This window comes from Leptonychotes weddellii, chromosome 6 (assembly GCF_054177405.1).
Source record: "Leptonychotes weddellii isolate Sample4059 chromosome 6, ASM5417740v2, whole genome shotgun sequence".
NCBI classification, from domain to species: domain Eukaryota; kingdom Metazoa; phylum Chordata; class Mammalia; order Carnivora; family Phocidae; genus Leptonychotes; species Leptonychotes weddellii.
In genome coordinates, this window is record NC_138374.1 from 61,808,705 (window position 1) to 61,828,182 (window position 19,478).

The 19,478-nt window shown below is 43.6% G+C and overlaps 1 non-coding gene and 1 pseudogene across 1 annotated transcript; one reads left to right on the forward strand and one right to left on the reverse strand.

The window, feature by feature from the left end:
* The window catches only part of LOC115937040 (large ribosomal subunit protein uL11 pseudogene), an 85,477-nt pseudogene that overhangs the window by 24,192 nt on the left and 41,807 nt on the right, over positions 1-19,478 (reverse strand).
* On the forward strand, positions 11,340-11,446 carry LOC115937041 (U6 spliceosomal RNA). The gene has a single exon (XR_004072382.1). It is a non-coding gene; the product is annotated as a U6 spliceosomal RNA (small nuclear RNA).

The following is a 19,478-nucleotide window of genomic DNA, read 5'->3' on the forward strand; positions in this document are numbered from 1 at the left end:
TGGGAGGATGGGTTAGCCTGGTGGTGGGTATTGAGGAGGGCACATTCTGCATGGAGCACTGGGTGTTATGCACAAACAATGAATCATGGAACACTTCATCTAAAACTAATGATGGAATGTATGGGGATTAACATAAGAATAAAAAAAAATACTATAGAAAAAAAAAAAAAAGGAACAACTTAATACAGTCATTTCAATCTGAAGGGTTGGACAGGAGGCCCAACCTGCCTGACTGCCAGAAACAGGAGTTTGGCTTTTGGTTTTGACAGAAACTCTTCGGTGACCCAGCGGCTAAACACAAACAACCCTATAATGGCCCATAGAAAACTACTCACGCTCCATCTGTCCTCCATGACAGGTTCTTTAGATGAAAATCAAAACAATAAATTACCAATTTATAATAAATCAACAATGGTGGCATGTCTGGCATGTTACCTGTCACAAGCTTCTAAGTAAGGAAAGAGCGGATCACTCTTGTGTGAAGGTGAAGGTAACCTGATACAACCCCTCCAGGTCAATGATGAACTTTTCAGGACCATTCAAAGTATTCCAAAGAGAATAATATCCCGGTTTAGAATGAGTCCTCAAAGCAACACCTTCGCTGCCCAGAATAGCTCAGAGAATTTTGAAGCCTACAGTTGCTCTCTCTCCTGAGACTCGATTTTGCAGCCATTCACAACCTGGAGAGCATGATTTATTCATCCCCCAATATTATGAGAACCAAAATGGATTGAGTTCATTTGAAATGCAGATGTGACTGCACTTTAATTACAATTGCCCCTGTGATTTTTACTGTGAAGCACAAGCCCTCAAGTGGAAATTAGAAAGATCTGGGCTCCAACAGCAATGAAACATTTTGGCCCAAGACTGAAGTGAGTTTTAAAATACACACAAAGAAAAGGGGGAAACATGCCGGGAGCAAACTTGGCTAACATAATTTTTTTTCTCCCCTTTGATAAATACCTTGCTTCAGACCCCAGAAAGCTATGTTCCTCATGACCACAGCTAGAGAAGGTAAAGAGGATATATTAATTATCCTGCAGAGACTAGAGGAAGCTGGTGAATATTTCTGAAGGTGTCTTAGAGGCACAAAACTAGCTACAATTCATGGAAAATGGCATTTGCTTTAGTGATAATGTCAGATCTCCTTTTTGGGAAACATGAGCTATTTAAATAAGATACTAAATATGCGATTGCATCCTGTGTCATTCTCAGTACTCACATCCACATCCAGATCACATCTCACATTGTACACTTGTCAGAGATCATTTCTGAGACACACACACACGCCCCACAAAAACCCAAAACCCAAACCAAAGACACCAATTGTTAGAAATATCTCGAAGAGGCCATGATAGCACCACTTTTCCCTGGGACCTTCATAGCATGGTGGTTTAAATTTTGATTTCACCTACCAGCTGTGACATCTTGCTCAAACTACTTAATTTTTCTTCTCGTTAGTTCACTCCTCTATACAATGGACATAATGATATCTACATCGTGTGATGTCATAAGGTTGAATGCATGTGAAAATAAAGCCTATACAGATGTCGGTTGGGATTATCATTAGGCCTAAAGCATATATACACAGCAGAATAGCAGAAATCCTATACACAGAGTGAATGGGCCCACAGTATACCCTTCTTCCTCTTTTACTCTTGATCCCACTGCCAAGTTCTTTTGCAAGTTACAGTGTCTATGGTCTGTCATGACCAAGAGTGGAAGGGCAACCATTGTGTTATTGAATTCTGGGATGGACTGTTGCCTTATGGCAGGGACAGGTCCCCAAACCAGAAGTTCATTCAGATTCAGGTGGACTTCTCCTTTAGGAGCACTTTTAATTCAAATGTTCATGTGTTGGGGGAGGGGTAGATATTTGTCAGCAAGGATGACGAAGAGGAGAGGTTGCCATTGGGGAAAATCTTATTACCAAGTTTGCCCAAGAAAAACCTGAATTAGATTGCATAGGCACTGTGCCCCTCCCATTTCCTGAGAGTCAGGGAGACCCTACCCTCCCTTATGTCTCCATGTCTGATACATGTGACCCCAGTACCTCATTACAGGCAATTAGCCTGGGATGGGGCTGGAGGGGGATGGTGCCTTTCCCAAAGCCAGCCAATGTATAAGCTAGCCTGTGACCTATGAGATCAGGGGTATCAGACAGCTCGATCCACCTTAGAAGATGGGCACTAACTGAACCAATCATATCCTCTCTGAGGGCTTCTGAATGTGAGACAGACAGGAAAAGCCCACTGTGGGCAGCAATAGGAGCAGGAGAAGCAATGGAGAGGAGGTGATTCACAACTTGGAGGGAGAGAAGAAGGGAACCATGGAAGCCTGTGGCATCCCCAGCGCTGCTGGTAGACTGTGCTACTGCCGACTTGGAATAGCACATCAATCTTGAACATATGAAACCGCTCTTTGATTCCCATGTTGTTTTCAGGAGAATTGTTTCTTCAGGGAAACTGCTGCCTGATCTTGGTTTTCCCTTGGTTCTCGGACTGTATGCATACTTTAAGACCTTTGGTCATGGAAGTCCAGTTTTCCTAATAACTTTGTCACTGCTCTGTGAAAGACTGAAATTTGGAATATGTAGGATACATGATAGTGAAATGTGAATCACTGAGACTTACGATGTCACAGCTTATCAACCTCTGAAGATACTGTTACCTAGTATCTTCTTAGGAAAAACTTGCCTGAAAATGTTAAGTGGGAATGTCACTAGAATAACTATTTAGAAAAAAACTATTTAGAAAAAATAACTTCTTATATTTTTGGTACGTACGCTAAGAATTGTGTACGAATTATTCATAATGTCTGTGTATCGATCCTCAGAACAACCAATAAAATCTCAATTATGAAAGAAAAAAAAAGAGATCTGAACAGACACTTCACCAAAGAAGATATACAGATGGCAAAGGAGCACATGAAAAGATTTTCAACATCATTTGTTGTTAGGGTACTGCAAATTCAAACAATGAGATACCATGACCCACCTAGTAGAATAGCTAAAAATCCAGAAAACCAACAGTACCAAATTCTAGTGAGATTGAGGAACTCTTCATTCATTGCTGGTGGTAATGCAAAATTGGGTACAGCTGGGGCGCCTGGGTGGCTCAGTCGTTAAGCGTCTGACTTTGGCTCAGGTCATGAACACAGGACCCTGGGATCAAGCCTCACATCAGGCTCCCTGCTCAGCGGGAAGCCTGTTTTTCCTTCTCCCACTCTCCCCACCCACACCTGTGTTCCCTCTCTCCCTGTCAAATAAATAAATAAATAAATAAATATATTTTTTAAATTGGGTATAGCTACTTGGGGAGACAGTTTGGTAGTTTCTTACAAAGCTAAACATACTTTTATCCTGCAATCCAACAATCTCACTGCCAATTTATCCAACTGAGTTGACAAGTTATGTCCACACAAAAACCTGTACATGAATGTTTTCTAGCATCTTTATTCATAATCACTAAAAACTGGAAGCAACCAAGATGTCCTATAAGATGAATAAACAAACCATGTTATATCCAGACAATGGAGTATTATTCAAAGATAAAAAGAAATGAGCTATGAAGCCATGAAAAGACACAGACGAAACCTAAATGCATATTACTAACTGAAATAAGTCAGTCTGAAAAGGCTACATACAGACCTACCTTGAACCAAGCCCCTGTAAGATGGTGAATTCAACTAATAAATGGCCTGTGTGTTCTGACTGCTCTACCAACTAGCTCTCCCTCTGAGACACAATGCTGAAATCAGGCCAATTAATACCCCTACAATGGCCTCTAGGTGTTCAAGTGAAAGAAGAGTCGCACGTCCCTCACCTTAAATCAAAAGCTAGAAATGATTAAGCTTAGTGAGGAAGCCATGTCTAAAGCCAAGTTAGGCTGGAAGGTAGGCCTCTTGCACCAAACCATTAGTCAAGATGTCAATGCAAAGGAAACGTTCTTAAAGGAAATTCAAAGTGCTACTCCAGTGAACACACGAGTGATAAGAAAACGGAACAGCCTTATTGCTGATGTGAAGAAAGTTCTAGTGGTCTGGATAAAAGATCAAACCAGCCACAACATTCCCTTACACCAAAGACTAATCCAGAGCAAGGCCCTGACTCTTCAACTCTAGGAAGGCTGAGAGAGGTGAGGAAGCTGCAGAAGAAAAGTTTAAAGCTAGCAGAGGTGGGTTCATGAGGCTTAAGGAAAGAAGCCATCTTCACAACATAAAAGTATGAGGTGAAGCAGCAAGTGCTGAACAAATTATCCACAAGATCTAGCCGAGATCATTCATGAAGGAAGCTACAGCAAACAACAGATTTTCATTGTAGACGAAACAGCCTTACATTGGAAGAAGATGCAATCTAAGACTTTCATAGCTAGAGAGGAGAAGTCAATGCTTCAAAGCTTCAAAGGATAGACTGACTCTCTTGTTGGGAGCTAATGCAGCTGGTGGCTTGAAGTTGAAACCAATGCTCATTTACCATTCTGAAAATCCCAAGGCCCTTAGGAATTATGCTAAATCTACTCTGCCTGTGCTCTCTAAATGGAACAATGAAGCCTGGATGACAGCATATCTGTTTACAACATGGTTTACTGAATATTTTAAGCCCAATGTTGAGATCTGCTGCTCAGAAAAAAAGATTCCTTTCAAAATATGACTGCTCATGGACAATGCACCTGGTCCCCAAAGAGCTCTGATGGAGAAGGACAATGAGATTGATGTTGTTTTCATGCCTGTTAACACAGCATCCATTTTGCAACCCATGGTTCAAGGAGTCATTTTGACTTTCAAGTCTTATTATATAAGAAATACATTTCATAAGGCTATAGCTGCCATGAATAGTGATTCCTCTGATGGATCTGGGCCAAGTAAATTGAAAACCTTCTGGAAAGGATTCACCATTCTAGATGCCATTAAGAACATTCATGACTCATGGGAAGAAGTGAAAACATCAACGTTAACAAGAGTTCAGAAGAAGTTGATTCCAACCCTCATGGAGGACTGTGAAGGGTTCAAGACTTCAGTGGAGACAGTCACTGCAGATGTGGTGGAAATAGCAAGAGAATTGGAATTAGAAGTGGAGCCCGATGATGTGGCTGAATGGCTGCAATCTCATGATTACACTTTAATGGATGAGAAGTTGCTTCTTACAGATGACCAAAGAACGTGGCTTTGTGAGATGGATCTATTCCTGGTGAAGATGCTGTGAAGATTGTTGAAATGACAACAAAAGATTTAGAATATTATATAAACTTGGCTAATAAAGCAGCAGCAGAGTTTGAGAGGCTTAACTTCAGTTTTGAAAGGAGTTCTACTGTGGGTAAAATGTTATCAAACAGCGTTGCATGCTACAGAGAAATGGTCCATGAAAGGAAGAGTCAAGCAATGCAGCAAACCTCATTGTTGTCTTATTTTAAAAAATGGACAAAGCCACCCCAACCCTCAGGATCCACCACCCTGATCCGTCAACAGCCATCAACATTGATGCAAGACCCTCCAGCAGCAAAAAGATTATGACTCCCCGAAAGCTCAGATGATGGTTAGCTTTTTTCAGGAATGAAGTATTTTTTAAAGGAACATGAGATGTGGATGTCAGTGGGCAGGAGCTGCTTGCATCCCCATGCGGAGAGAGGGCATCTCAGGCCAGACTGCACCACTAATTTGGCTTGGCAAAGAACTTGCTCCCTGACAGCGTGGCTGATGGACACTTTGGAATCCAGGTGAGTGAGCTGAAGGGCAGCTGTGAAGGGCAGCTCTGGCTGGCACTAGTCCTGCACGTCTGGGAACGTGTTTCTCTCTGCATTTGAATAGACTATGCAGAAATAGGTCTCCTAATCCTTGTGCTTTCCAGCACATGCTCTTCCTTCCTGCAGAAAGTTGGTGTCCACAATGGTAGCTTTGTGTACAGTGCGTGCATGGGAAATTTGTCAGGTGATACATGAATGACTGATGTATTCAGTGAGTGAAGGGACAACTGACACCCCCTGGTGGGCGCAGAGTATGAATGCATGAATGTGCAAGATGGATTCCATACTGGAGGAACCCTTAGCTGATACCCAGGAGAAGAAAAAGAAGTATCTGATGGACAATTCAGCATTCAGGTGACCCCTCTCCCAGTTACTGTTATTTTCTATTTGCTTACCAGTGTTCACTGGAATGCCTTTTTGAGAATGAGATGTCATATGTATTTTTTTTTTTAATATGGGTCTTGAATTCATGACCCTGAAGTCAAGACGTGAGCCAAAATCAAAAGTTGGACGCTTAACCAACTGAGCCACCCAAGCGCCCTGTATTTTTTTTTTTAAGATTTTATTTATTTATTTGAGAGAAAGAGAGCACGTACAAGAGCGGGAGTGGGGGGAGTGGGCAGCGGGAGAGGGAGAAGCAGGCTCCCCACTGAGCAGGGAACCCGACACAGGGCTCCATCCCAGGACCCTAGGATCATGACCTGAGCCGAAGGCAGATGTTTAACCAACTGAGCCACTCAGGTGCCCCAGGTGCCCCTGTATTTTTGATTCTTAGAATCTGAAGGGGTCATAAGATGCGTTCCATGAGAAATAATATTGAATCATCATGTGGCCAGGTGTGAGGGGCTCCCCTGCCGGAAGGGTGTAAGAAGGAACTAACATTTATGAAGTGTTTGGAAGGTGAGAGACAATGGCTTGGTTCCCAGTGACAGCTTTTTGCACTGGATGCCATTTGGGGGTAAGGTGGCGTGGGTGAGCTACCTTAGAAAGAAAACTGAGAACATGAGTTTATATACCTGGTCTGATTTTTGAGAGAGCTTGGCATTGAGGTTTGTCCCAGAGGCCAGCCGTGGCCCTGCCTCAGGGTGGGTGTGGCTAGGGCAGGTGGGGATGGTTGTGGGAGGTGTGAAGCTCAACAGACTTAGTGAGTCCTTTGGTGTGGCTCTGTACGTGAGTGACAATCAGATTGCAGAGCATGTGCCCTCTCTCCTCCTGGCAGGCAGGTGTGTAGCCTGCGGGCTGGACCAGTATGGTCGAGAAAGTTCTGGAAATGGGCAGGCAGAGGCTGTGGTGCCTCAGGTCCTGTTGGCAGCACCATACTCCAAGGTTAGTTGATGAATGTGATGAATTTGCATATCAACAAAGCCAGGACCATCACCAACTAGTTTGAAAGTATACATTTGGAATAAAACATTTATAAAGCCCAAATCCTTCCAGTTGTCAAGTAATGGGACAGTATCAGGAGAGATGGAGGAATGACCTTTACTCCCAATTTGTTCAGAGAAGCCATCTCATTGTGAGCCTTGGGCATCTTATGATCCATAAGTTCCTCCCATGAGCACCAAAATTATTCCAGAGAGATTCAGACTTTTCTTGATATCTAGGAATCAACCATACTGAATACGGTCTTATATCAATGGTTCAGACATGATAATAATTTCAGCCAATATTTACTATCCACCCACTTCTCTCTATCCCCTCACTACTAGCCCTGTGCCACATACACTAAAACTGACACCTGAATGATCTTCTAAAAAAGAATATCTGGGGGCATCTGGGTGTCTCAGTTGGTTAAGCATCTGACTCTTGATTTTGGCTCAGGTCATGATCTCAGAGTCCCGAGATCAAGCTCCATGTTGGGCTCTGTGCTGGGTGTGGGGCCTGATTAAGATTTTCTCTCCCTCCTCTTCTGGCCCTCCCTACTAAAAATAAATAATTAATTAAATAAATAGAAATAAAAAAGAATATCTGATTGTGTTTGTGTCTCTCTGCTCTTAAAGCCTTTCATCAGCTTTCCACTGCTCAGAAGATAAAGACAAGTCCCTTGACATGGTTGGTGAGGCCTTGCATGGTCTGGCCCCACCTCCTTCTCCAGCCTCATTGCCCAGCTGGGTGCCCTCACCTGTCTTTCAGGCTCATGTATTTGCCAAGCTCTCATCTGCCACAGGGATATTACACGTGGTATATTTCCTGTCTGGAATGATCATCCTTTTTTTATCTAGTTAATTCTTACTCATAATGACTCAAAGGTCACTTGCTCAAGGAAGCTTTTTCTGATATCTCTGACCAGTTTAAATGTCTCCATTATGGACTCTGATAGAACCATGAGCACTTGCACTTAGAAACAGTTACAATTTTGTAGTTATTTGTATATATTTTTTATTGGTGCTTGTCTCTCTTCCAAATGGTTAGCTCCATCAAGGCAGAAACAATATTGCTTTTGCCCATCATTGTATCTCAAAGCCTGGTATTCACTCAAGCACCCATAACGTGCCAGGCACCATTCTGGTGCTAGAGATGCCGGAATAAGCAAAATGAAGGTCCCTTTCCCCATGGAGAGTGCTTTTTTTCATTAGTCAATATTTATTATGTTCTAGGTACTGGCGAAGTGTTTTTCATGAATTACCTCATTTAATCCCCTTAAAATCTGGTTTTTACCTTATTATTTCTCTTCTTCCAGATCTTATAAACAGAAGCTTGAATTTCTCAAGCTTCTCATTTCACAGCATATTATCACTAGCGACCTGCTGGACCCTTCCTTGGTTCACTATTATCCCCTATTCCCCACTCTTATAATGCCCCCTCCCACCCGTGAAAGAATTCTGGTGTATCTTTTTGTTTGAATGTGTTTTTCAAAACTGAGGCTTGCTCTTTGATGCATTTTTGTTGATGTTTGATGAGTTTTTAATTTACACAAATGTTTTTGTGTTATATATTTCTTACTTTACCCCCAATGGCACAGTTCCTAAGATCCAACTATATTGTTATGTATGCATCTAATTCATCACTTCTAATTGTTGTGTGGTACACCATAAAATGCATTTAATACACTATACCTTTCCAGTTTTCTAGAGATGAACAACCACATTTCCACCAACATAATAAATGTATGATTTGCACAATGAACACACTCATATAGTTCTCCTTATATACGAAGAGAAAAATTATACACCTAAGGAGTGGCAGAACAAAAAGTTTCATGCAGCTACAATTTCTTGCTTTGTAATACTGCCTAGAATTGGTGTGAATACCAAAAATCATGTAAATATTATGTACTAATTGGGGAAATGTAAAGATAAAACTTTCTAAACCATAAAATGGTACCAATTGGACATGTTTAATAGATAAGGAATTAGAATGTTTTAACTGTGCCTAAAATCAAAGAACAAATGGGAGGAAATATTATCCAAGTAGATTTTGCACTAGATCTTTACTAATCAAGCAAGGATTCCAGAATGTTCTTCAGGTCCAATGGAAGCCTCTTCCACGAGTCTACTGTTAATGGACACAAAGAACAGCATAAAGGGCACCATATCTGGCCATAACCCAAACTAGACAGGTTGGCTGCATTCTGGACATGCAAAGATATAGAGGAGTTTCATGCAGAGAATTGAACATAGGGAATGACATCTGAGATTCTTTACAACTTTAAGATGTCCTTGTTTGACTTGTGAGTCTATACACCGACTGCTTCACTCAATATTGTGAACAGATGGGGCACCTAGGTGGCTCAGTAGGTTAAGCGTCTGTCTTCGGCTCAGGTCATGATCCAAGAGTCCTGGGATTGAGCCCCGCATCAGACTCCTTCCTGAGCAGGGAGTCTGCTTCTCCCTCTCTGTTTGCCCCTCCCCCTCCACTTGTGCTCTGTCTTTCGCTTTCTTTCTCTCAAATAAATAAATAAAATCGTTTTAAAAAAATATTGTGAACAGAGGCTGAAGACGCAGCTGCTGATCTCAAAGAGCTCAGGGTCTAGTTAGGAGACAGACAATAAACACATAGTTAAATATGGGAGGATCTTTGCATTATCATGAACCCACACAGACCTTTATTATAACACAGAAATGAGATTACCAACTCAAGCCAGGAAAATAGAGAGGGGCTTCCTACAGAAAGTGATGCTTGGAAGGAGAGGTAGCCAGAGAAAGGCATGCCCTGTATCTGGAACTGTATGTGCCAAAGTACACAGGTGAAGTAATAAATGATTTTATTTTATTGAAAAATAAACCAATACTCTTTATAATAGCATTGAAAATCAAATATCTAGGGGTGAATTTAATGAAAGATGTGCAAGAACTTTACCCTGGAAACAGTAAGCATTTTTGAGAGGAATTAAAGAAGATAATAAACAAGTGGAGAGATATACCATATTCATGGATTAGAAGGATGACTGTCTTAAAATGTTTATTTGCTCTAAATTGATCTATAGTTCCAATGGAATGCCTACCAAAATTACAGCAGGTTTTGGGGGAAGAAATAGGAAATCTAATTCTAAAATTTTTATGGAAATTCAGAGGACCTAGAAGTGCCAAAATTATCTTGAAGTAGAAGAGTGTTGAAGAACTTACACTACATCATTTCAAAACTTGCTATAAACACAATAATCAAGTCAGTGTGGTATTGTGTAGGGAAAACACACAGGTCAATGGAAGAAAAGGGAGTCCAGAAATAGACCTCTACTTTTACAGTCAACTTATTTCAGACAAGGGTACCAACATAATTCAATGGTGACAGGAAATTCTTTCAACAAATAGTGCTGGAAATACTGAATATTCTTATGGGGAAAAAAAGTAAAGTCAACTCCTGTCTCACTGCACAAATAAAAAAATAATTTGAGATGAATCAAAAGTCTATATAAAAAAAAAAACAGAACCATAAAGCTTCTAGAAGAAAATATAAGAGAAATTCTTTGCAATCTTCAGTTAGATATGGATTGTTGCAAGAAGACACGAAAAAGACAAATCCTAACATAAAAAAACTGATAAATTGGACTTCAACACAATTAAAAATTTCTGCCCATTAAAGTTGCCATTAAGAAAATGAGCAGATAAACCACAGACAGGGGAAAACTATTTGCAGAACATATATCTGATAAATGTTTATATTCAGAATATATTATTAATAAATTAATAAGAAGATAATTCAATTTTTAAAATGGACAAAATACTTCACAGAAGACAATATGCAAGTGGCCAATAAGTACATGAAAATATACTCACATTTTTAATTGTTAGAAAAATGCAAATTAAAACCACAATGAGATACTATTACACACCCACCCAGAAGGGTAAAATAAAAAAAACAATGACAACACCAAATGTTAGTGGGGATGTAGAGCAATTAGACTCTCGTATTGGATGATGAAAGAGTCAAAAGGTACAACTAGTTTGGAGAACCATCTGCCAAAATCTAGTAAAGTTAAGCAGACAGCTACCCCGTGACCCAACAGTTCCAATTCTAGGCATTTGCCCAAGAGAAATAAACGATCATCCACAAAAAGACTAGTATAAAAATATTCTGAAGCCTTATTCATGATAATCTCAAACTGAAAATAGCTCAAATGTTCATCAACAGAAAAGTAGATTTTAAAATTGTGGTTTAGTGCCCACTTGAGCAACACTTCTACTACAATTGGAATGATACAGAGATGATTAGCATGGTCCCTGCACAAGGATGACATGCAAATTTGTAAAGCTTTCCATATTTTTTTGGATAAAAAAGATGTGATGTACACACACACACACACACACACACACACAATGGAATATTACTCAGCCATCAAAAAGAATGAAATCTTGCCATTTTCAGTGACGTGGATGGAGTTAAGAGTATATTATGCTAAGCGAAATAAGTCAGTCAGAGAAAGACAAATACCATATGATCTCACTCATATGTCGACTTTAAGAAACAAAACAGATGAACACAGGGGAAGGGAAGGAAAAATAAAATAAGATGAAAACAGAGAGGGAGGCAAACCATAAGAGATGCGGAACTCCAGGAAACAAATGGAGGGCTGCTAGAGGGGAGGTGGGGGAGGGATGGGGTAACTGCGTGATGGGCATTAAGGAGGACACTTGATGTAATGAGCACTGGGTGTTGTATGCAACTGATGAATCACTAAATTGTACCTCTGAAACTAATAAAAAAAATTGTGGCATATTCATACAACGTAATGCACAAAATAGTATTTTCTATATGATTCCATTTATGAAGTTCCAGAACAGACAAAACTCATCCGTGGCAATAAAGATCAGAAAATGGTTGCCTCTGGGGTAGGGAGATGGTAGGTTGACTGGAAAGGGACACGGGAAAACTTTCTAGAGCACTGGGAATGTTCGGTATCTTGCCCCGCAGATACAATTGTCAAAACTCATTATACTGATCCCTTAGGATTTTTTTTTTTATATTATTGTATGTTAATTATATCAAAAGGAAGGAGGGAAGGAGAGAAGGCAGGCAGCCAGGCAGGCAGACACACGGTCTGATCAGAGAATCTTGGGCAATTGCTGATGCCTAAAACACTGGTGCCATGCTGGAAAGGGGGGGCAAGGGAGCCCTGCCCCTGCTCACAAGGTCAAGCTGTCTCTGACTTTTCCCCTCCCTTGGCAAAAGGAAAGCCTGAATGATTCTATGCAGGAATGACATTTGTGCCTTAGAGAGGTCACCTTGATGAGAGGTGAGGCAGGGCGTTAGGCATCTGCTATGACCAGGGGGTTGTTACAGGAGATGATTTGGAGATTCCAGCTGGTTACAGTGGTACATGCAATGTTATTTTTAGCTTCCCCCAACAGGAAGGAAGAACATTTCTCTGGTTGCTAGGGAAATCGTGTTCTTAGCAGTTACATCTTGGTTCCTAATTTAAGTCTTGGGGGAAAGAAAAGTCTTGGGGAAAACCAGAGAACTTTACAAGCCAGTGCGGGTATGCCTTGCCAGGACTGTACACCTGCTCGAAAGTTGTTATTTTTCTCTTAATGCATTCATAAGTGACTGTCACCATAGCAACAATGATGCTGGACAAGGCTGGGTCATCAATGGAGAACTCCTGCTGGTTACAGGATGGAGGTCAGTCCAGGAAGCCCTGTTCAGGACCAGTGGCAAGTGTTGGAACAGATGGATACGCTGGTAGCCACTGCAAGTGCCAAGTGGTGGAAGGGTTGTAGGCAGAGGGTAATCTGATGGGCGCATAGGTTTGCTGCCAGCCCATCGTGGTCCTAATTCCTGCGGGGCAAAATCTCAAATCCCCTTGGCATTTGGCTAAAGCTTAGTGTGGTTTCTTGGGCATAGTACATTTAAAGTACACGTTTGTCTAGACTCTTAACTACAGAGAACAAACTGATGGTTGCTGGGGGTGGGGGGTGGGGGGAGGGGAGAAACAGGTGATGCGGATTAAGGAGGGCACTTGTTGTGATGAGCACTGGGTTATGTATGGAAGTGTGGAATCACTGTCTTGTACACCTGAAACTGATATTACACTCCATGTTAACTAACTGGAATTTAAATTAAAACTTTTTAAAAAATAAAGCACATGGTTGCCAAATGAAAGACATCTCATGGTGGTAGTAAGAGAAGAATCCGAAACTGCCTCTGGCTTTGGAGCCATGCCGTTATGGGAGCAACAAGAGTAGCTTTGGGGCTTTAGCTGTCCCATAACTTCCATCAACATCCAGCTTCATTTAGTAGCATGGACAATGGACCTAAGTCTTTCGTGAGACATCAATAAGATGTAGTTTAGAGTTTAGTGACCTCCTCTCATCCCCGTGAAAATACACAGGACCATCTCTGGCAGAGCACAGGGCTGTGTTCCAGCATCCCTGACTCATTTCCATCCCAAACACCAAGTTCTTTCCACCTCACTGCTGGAAGGCAACGTTGGCAGCTTGTCAGTGTTTTCCAGAGGCGATTCTGTGATGAAGGGGCCTTCCTTTGGTTTTGGTTTTCAACTGGTTTGTGCAAGTGAGGGTGGGCAGCACACCACCACCTTTCTCTCCACCTGTTTCCAAGGCTAGCCCCTCTCCCCCACTGCAGGTCAGAAGGCAGCTTTCAGAAAATACCCAGACCAGCACATCTCACCATCTTTTTCCCTGCTCTGTCATACCTGATGGATGGAGTCCCCACTCGTGACCAGGTTCAATGGATGTACTTAGATTTTGATGAAACAGGAAAAAAAGTTGTGTGAGGAAAGAAAGCTCTGCAATGATGCATCGTCATTAGCCCCATTCTGGGTGTCTCTGGGGGGACAGCATCCTTGGCATGGGGTGGAGACGACAGGTGCCTGTGGCCCTTCCATTCCTTCCCTCCCATTCATGACGTGCTTTGAAGGCAAGTAAGGTAATGTGAATTGATCTTGCAGTAATCTCAAATCAACTCTAATTCCTTTTGTCACATGAAATCATCCCCAAATCTTACTGATGACTGATAATCGTTGAACCCTCAGTGGCTCCTACCACCCACTGAAACCCATTTGTCATCCCTGAAAGTCTTTTGAGCCACCTTAGTTTGCTACCTGTCCTCGGTTCCATCGAGGACACATCGACTCCACATCGACTTTTCATGGTTCAAAGATATAGAAGAGAGGCACCCAATTTACCTAGACTCGTGTGGCATTGATTTGCAGGGAGAGAGAGGTTAAGTGTCTGTACCCCACCCCTTCCTGTTAGAAAGCTGACTTTTAGTGCCCACCTCAACATCTGCATCGGAAGAATTAAGATGCGTGGACATTACTTTCCTACACATTTCCCCCAATACATCTCAGAGAGTACAGGGGAAGGCAGAAGACACGCCCCTCCAGTACACACATCCCTCACCACCTGCAGAATCCTCCCAAATGTCCTCAACACACCTGAAAAGACATGTCTGGTTCTCCCTGGAATGCCCCCCCACCCCAGCAATCATTTCCTAAGGAGATTGGAGGGGATGGAGAAACCTTCGGGGAGGTGAATCAGAACCTTCTAGCAGGAGATAGCACTCTGTCTCCACCACCCCATGATTTTGAGAGTCCCTGGTCCGGGGACTAGCAGCAGGGCAGCGTGGGAGTGACTTTTTCCCCCCACTGTGTTCTTATCTGGAAAACTGTGGAACCCAGGATTATGTAGAGAAGGTCAACCAGGATAGTGTCTAGCACGGGGCTCTTCTCCAAAGAAGTTCAAGACTGCGAGACATCCGGGGAGGTAAGTGGACAGAATCCTGCACTCCAGCCGAGACAACAGGTATGAACTGTGACCTTGCAGAGAAGATTTCAACAGTATGCATGGGACTAGAGAGGCACCATCCCCACCCCCCTGCCCATCTCTCCGTGGGAAGACTGTCCCAACAATCCCGTGAGATGTCAGTGAAGATCCCTGGGAGAAGCCAGGACCAGCGTAGACTGGTTCTGGGGATTAGAACATCAACATATATATCTGGGGAAGGACACATTTTGGCCCTTGTCACCAACCATAAGCTATTCAGAATCAGCAGGCTGATTCTGAAGAGGGGGAACTGACTCTCGGGGAGATCAGGTCCCAGTTGCCCAAGCTTGCACAGGAACACCAGACAGAGCCCCCGGGCACTGGGTCTGGGAATCGCAACGCTCCCGATCTCTCCTGCCCTGTCAGACCGCCTGCCCATTTTGTGGGGCTCTACTTTTGTGTTGTCTTGTATTTAAGTTTGAGGAATTGGAAGAGCCCAAAGCCCAAGAGCATGTTATGGTCTACCACTTTTATAGATTAAAACAAAAATCATGGCGTCTGGGTGGCTCAGTCGGTTAAGCAACTGCCTTCAGCTCAGATCATGATCCCTGAGTCTCAGAATCGAGTCCTGCATCAGGATCTCTGCTCAGTGGGGAGTCTGCTTCTCCCTCTGGTCCTCCCCCCGCTTGTGTTCTCTCTCTCACTCTCAAATAAATAAATAAGATCTTAAAAACAAAACAAAACAAAACAATTCAGTAAGTTGCCAAAGATAAACTTGAAGTCCATTTAGATGTAAATAATACTCATAAAAATATTAAAGAATGTTGTTGAAGAAAGGGAACCAAAGAATTCTGTGTAGGCCTACATGTGTTTGGAAGGAGAAACATATAAATTGTTCATGTGAAGAATGGCTTATGGTTGGTGACAAGGGCCAAAATGTGTCCTTTCCCCAGATATATATGTTGATGTTCTAATCCCCAGGACCTCACAATGCGACCCTATTTGGATGTCAGGTCTTTAAAGAGGTGATGAAGTTAAAATGGGGTCATTAGACTGGGCCCTCGTCCAACACGATCTGTGTCCTTCTAAGAAGAAGAGATTAGGACACAGGCACTCACAGAGGGGAGACTGCGTGAAGACACGGGCAGAAGACGGCCATCAACAATCCAAGGAGAGAGGCCTCTGAAGGAACCAACACCGTGATCTTGGACTTCAGCCTCCAGATCCGGGAGATGATAACATCCTGTTGTTCAAGCAGCCCGGGCTGTTACTTTGTTGTGGCCCCAACAAACTAGTGTAGCTGCAACCGTACGGTTGTTCTAATTGTTTACGGTTAAATTGAACCAGGAGTCGCTAAAGCCCTCAACTTCCCCGAAGAGTATTTTCCCTAACCTGACTGCAAAGATGGTCAATAGCCTCTTAAGGGCAGAATAATGGCCTTGTTTATGAGTTCACTCCAGCAGCCTGGAAGCCACAGGGGGTTAAATCCAGCGGGCTTTGAGAAGTAATACAAGGAAGGCTACTTGCTATCACAAGTACTTTATGATTTCTTTTGAAAATTGGCCGAGCATATGTGCGAAATTTTCTCTCTATTTAGAGCCCTGTCGCTTCCAGAGGCTCAGCTGCTCTCCTGTGGTTGGTGGGGAGGGCGGGGAGGGGACTCAGCAGCCTGGCTGTGTATTTTCTCCCTGCTCTAACCACCTTGTCCACACGGCCTCAGGCTGTGTGTGATGTGTGAAATCAGCCTTGTTAAAAAAAAAACAAAAAACAAAAAACAAAAAAAAATTATAGGTTCCCGTCTCCCTGGGGGAATGTGAATTTGGGATTGATTTTTACCCTTAGGTTCAGTCTGGCCTCAATCTCTCTAAGCGCCCAGGTCCTGGTGTAGCCACGGATGCAGAGGGGCATGGACACGGCCCATGGTGCAGAGAGAACAAATATTAAGGCCCACACATCTTCAAGCCCACCTACTTATCGAAACGATCTCAACACGTAATGCAATTATCTACTAAAATAAGCCAAAGCACAAACTCTTTCCCAACACTGACCCTGGAGCCATTCTGGGGAGGAAAAGGCGAGCGGGCCTCCAGGGAGTGACGGCAGCCCCAAGCCTTTCCCTTTGCTCCTACCCTGGTAGGCCTCTTCCTTTTGGGGTGCAGGAGGGTGAGGTAGGTGTGTGTCTTCCCTCCAGGGGTCACTGTGGGGTCTGCCGCCCCCACTCACAGTGACTGTGAGGAGGGCGGGTTCCCTCATGAGTCATGGGAGATGCTGGTCATGGGAGAGTGCAGGGAGCAATAATGAGCAGATGTTTGAGTTACTCTGTATCCAAAGCCCTTAGCCAGGGTAACAGCATCATACTCTAAGCACAACCCCATGGAGTGAGACTAGACTTATTCTCTCATTCAGCTTTGTTGGAAGCTTGGGTTTGTTTTGGGTATTGTCGGTGTGGTTTCCCCCCAAAGAGCTGCATTTCACACTTTGTGGATGGTTTCCCTGCTGTTGGAGCTGCATCCCCAGGTCCCCGGGCACCACGTCTCCTGCGTCCCCTTCCATCAAGGGTCATGTCTCCATCTTCTCAGACTGGATGTCCCAAGGTTGTGTCTGGACTACTGCAGTGGGGAAGGCAGCCCAGGGACAGAATTCACCAGTCAGAGGAGTAATGAGGAACAGGAAGCCAGAGTGGAACTTTGTAATGAGGCCATAAATGAGCTTGCTTTTTCATTTCAACACTTTATAACAGCTGCTTTCATTAAACTGGTAGTGAGTGCTCAGCTGAGAATGTTGACTCCCTGAGCCTCACTTTCCTCATTCATAAAATGGGGACAAAGCACCAATCTTGCGTTAGGTTGGTTTTTTTTTTTTTTTTTTTTTGGCAAGAATTAAATAAGAAAATGTACTTAGAAATACTTTGTAAGCTATAAATCATTATGCAAATATAAACATTAGTCATTATTATTAAAGAACTCTTTTAGTCTTTTTTTTTTTTTAAGATTTTATTTATTTATTTGACAGAGAGAGAGAGTACAAGCAGGCAGAGAGGCAGGCAGAGGGAAAGGGAGAAGCAGGCTCTCCGCTGAGCAGGGAGCCCGATGCGGGGCTCGATCCCAGGACCCTGGGATCATGACCTGAACCGAAGGCAGACGCTTAATGACTGAGCCGCCCAGGTGCCCAGAACTCTTTTGATCTTGAGAAACACTTGGGGGGCATAGGAAGGAAGCCGCCTTCATATTACGAATTGATTTTATTTTTAAATAGGGTCCATGCCCAGCATGGAGCCCAAAGTGGGGCTTGAACTCATGATCCTGAGATCAAGACCTGAGCTGAGATCAAGTGTCGGACGCTTAACCCATTTAGCCACCCAGGCACCCCTGCATGAATTGATTTTTTTAAAACTAAATGAAGTCTTTCTCTTCCTCAATATTTTGCCTTACTCATCAGAAAACTTAACTTTTATAGTAGTGTCATCAACCATTGCTTTATGTTGCTGCAGGATTGTTTTCTAGTTGTTTCTATGGATGAAATGAGACAGCAAATAGAAATCTGCAAACTGTAAAGGGCTATACACATTAAGGTGGAAGTTTAGTGCCTCAATGTACTGACACTCCCATCCTCCGCCCCCCGCCCCGGCAGGGGCAAAGGTTGCCTTGAGGCTCAAGTGGTGTGAGTTCCTTTGGCCATAGAAATGGAGAGTGAGTCCCCCGACTGTAGGGTATCAAGTAGCCCATGTTTCTAGGGTCTGTGCTTGGTGCTTTGAGTTTCTGTGAGGGATTCCGACTCACTGATGTCCTAACAAGTCAAGTTCTCAGTCCTGCTGGCAAACCTGGAGGTCTCGAGATGCATGGGGAAGTTGATCCCACCCGTGGGGCCTCCCTGCCTTACCAAGCTGTGTGTCGGATGCTGTTTGCCTGGCCGAGAAGCGCAAGGCAGGACCTGCAAGGAGGCATCATGTGGGTCCGAGAGAGGGGCTGGGTAGGGATTTGCGGCTCAGATGGAGGGTCCAGACCTACAAACCCAAGAGGCCAAGTGCAGAGGGAGGAAGGGGGGGTGAAGGCGTGGCCTCATCATTCCACGCAGTAAACAATGTACAGTCAAAGTCCTACGTCAGGCTTGAGAAGGGGCTCTGGTCTTACTGCGGACGCAGAATGGACAGATGCAATCCAGGAAGAGACCCATGGAGCTCCCTCACGGCCACTAACGAGGGCGGCTGCAAAGGTGCAGTCAGGCTGAGTTTGCCGCCTTGGCAGACCTGGCCAACACCATGCCAAGTGCAGAGGTCAGTGTGAAAAGCCCTTTCAGGGATGTGGGGACAGAGCATGCCTTTGGCATCCAACTCATATAGGCCCTTCGAGGAACAGGAAGGAAGTGGGGTGTTTTCATCTGGGTTTTATTATTCTCTAGGTACTGGAAGGCCAACAGATTGGCTTTCCCTGGTGGCCTGGGACCTGGCCCTGGATGGTTAGGGCAGAGGAACAGTGAGAGCCCCGTGGAGAAGGCGCTGGGGTGCAGACTCCGATTGGTTGGCTTGTATGTGAAAGGCTCGCTCTCAGGCTGGTTGTTTACTGTCTCTGGGAAT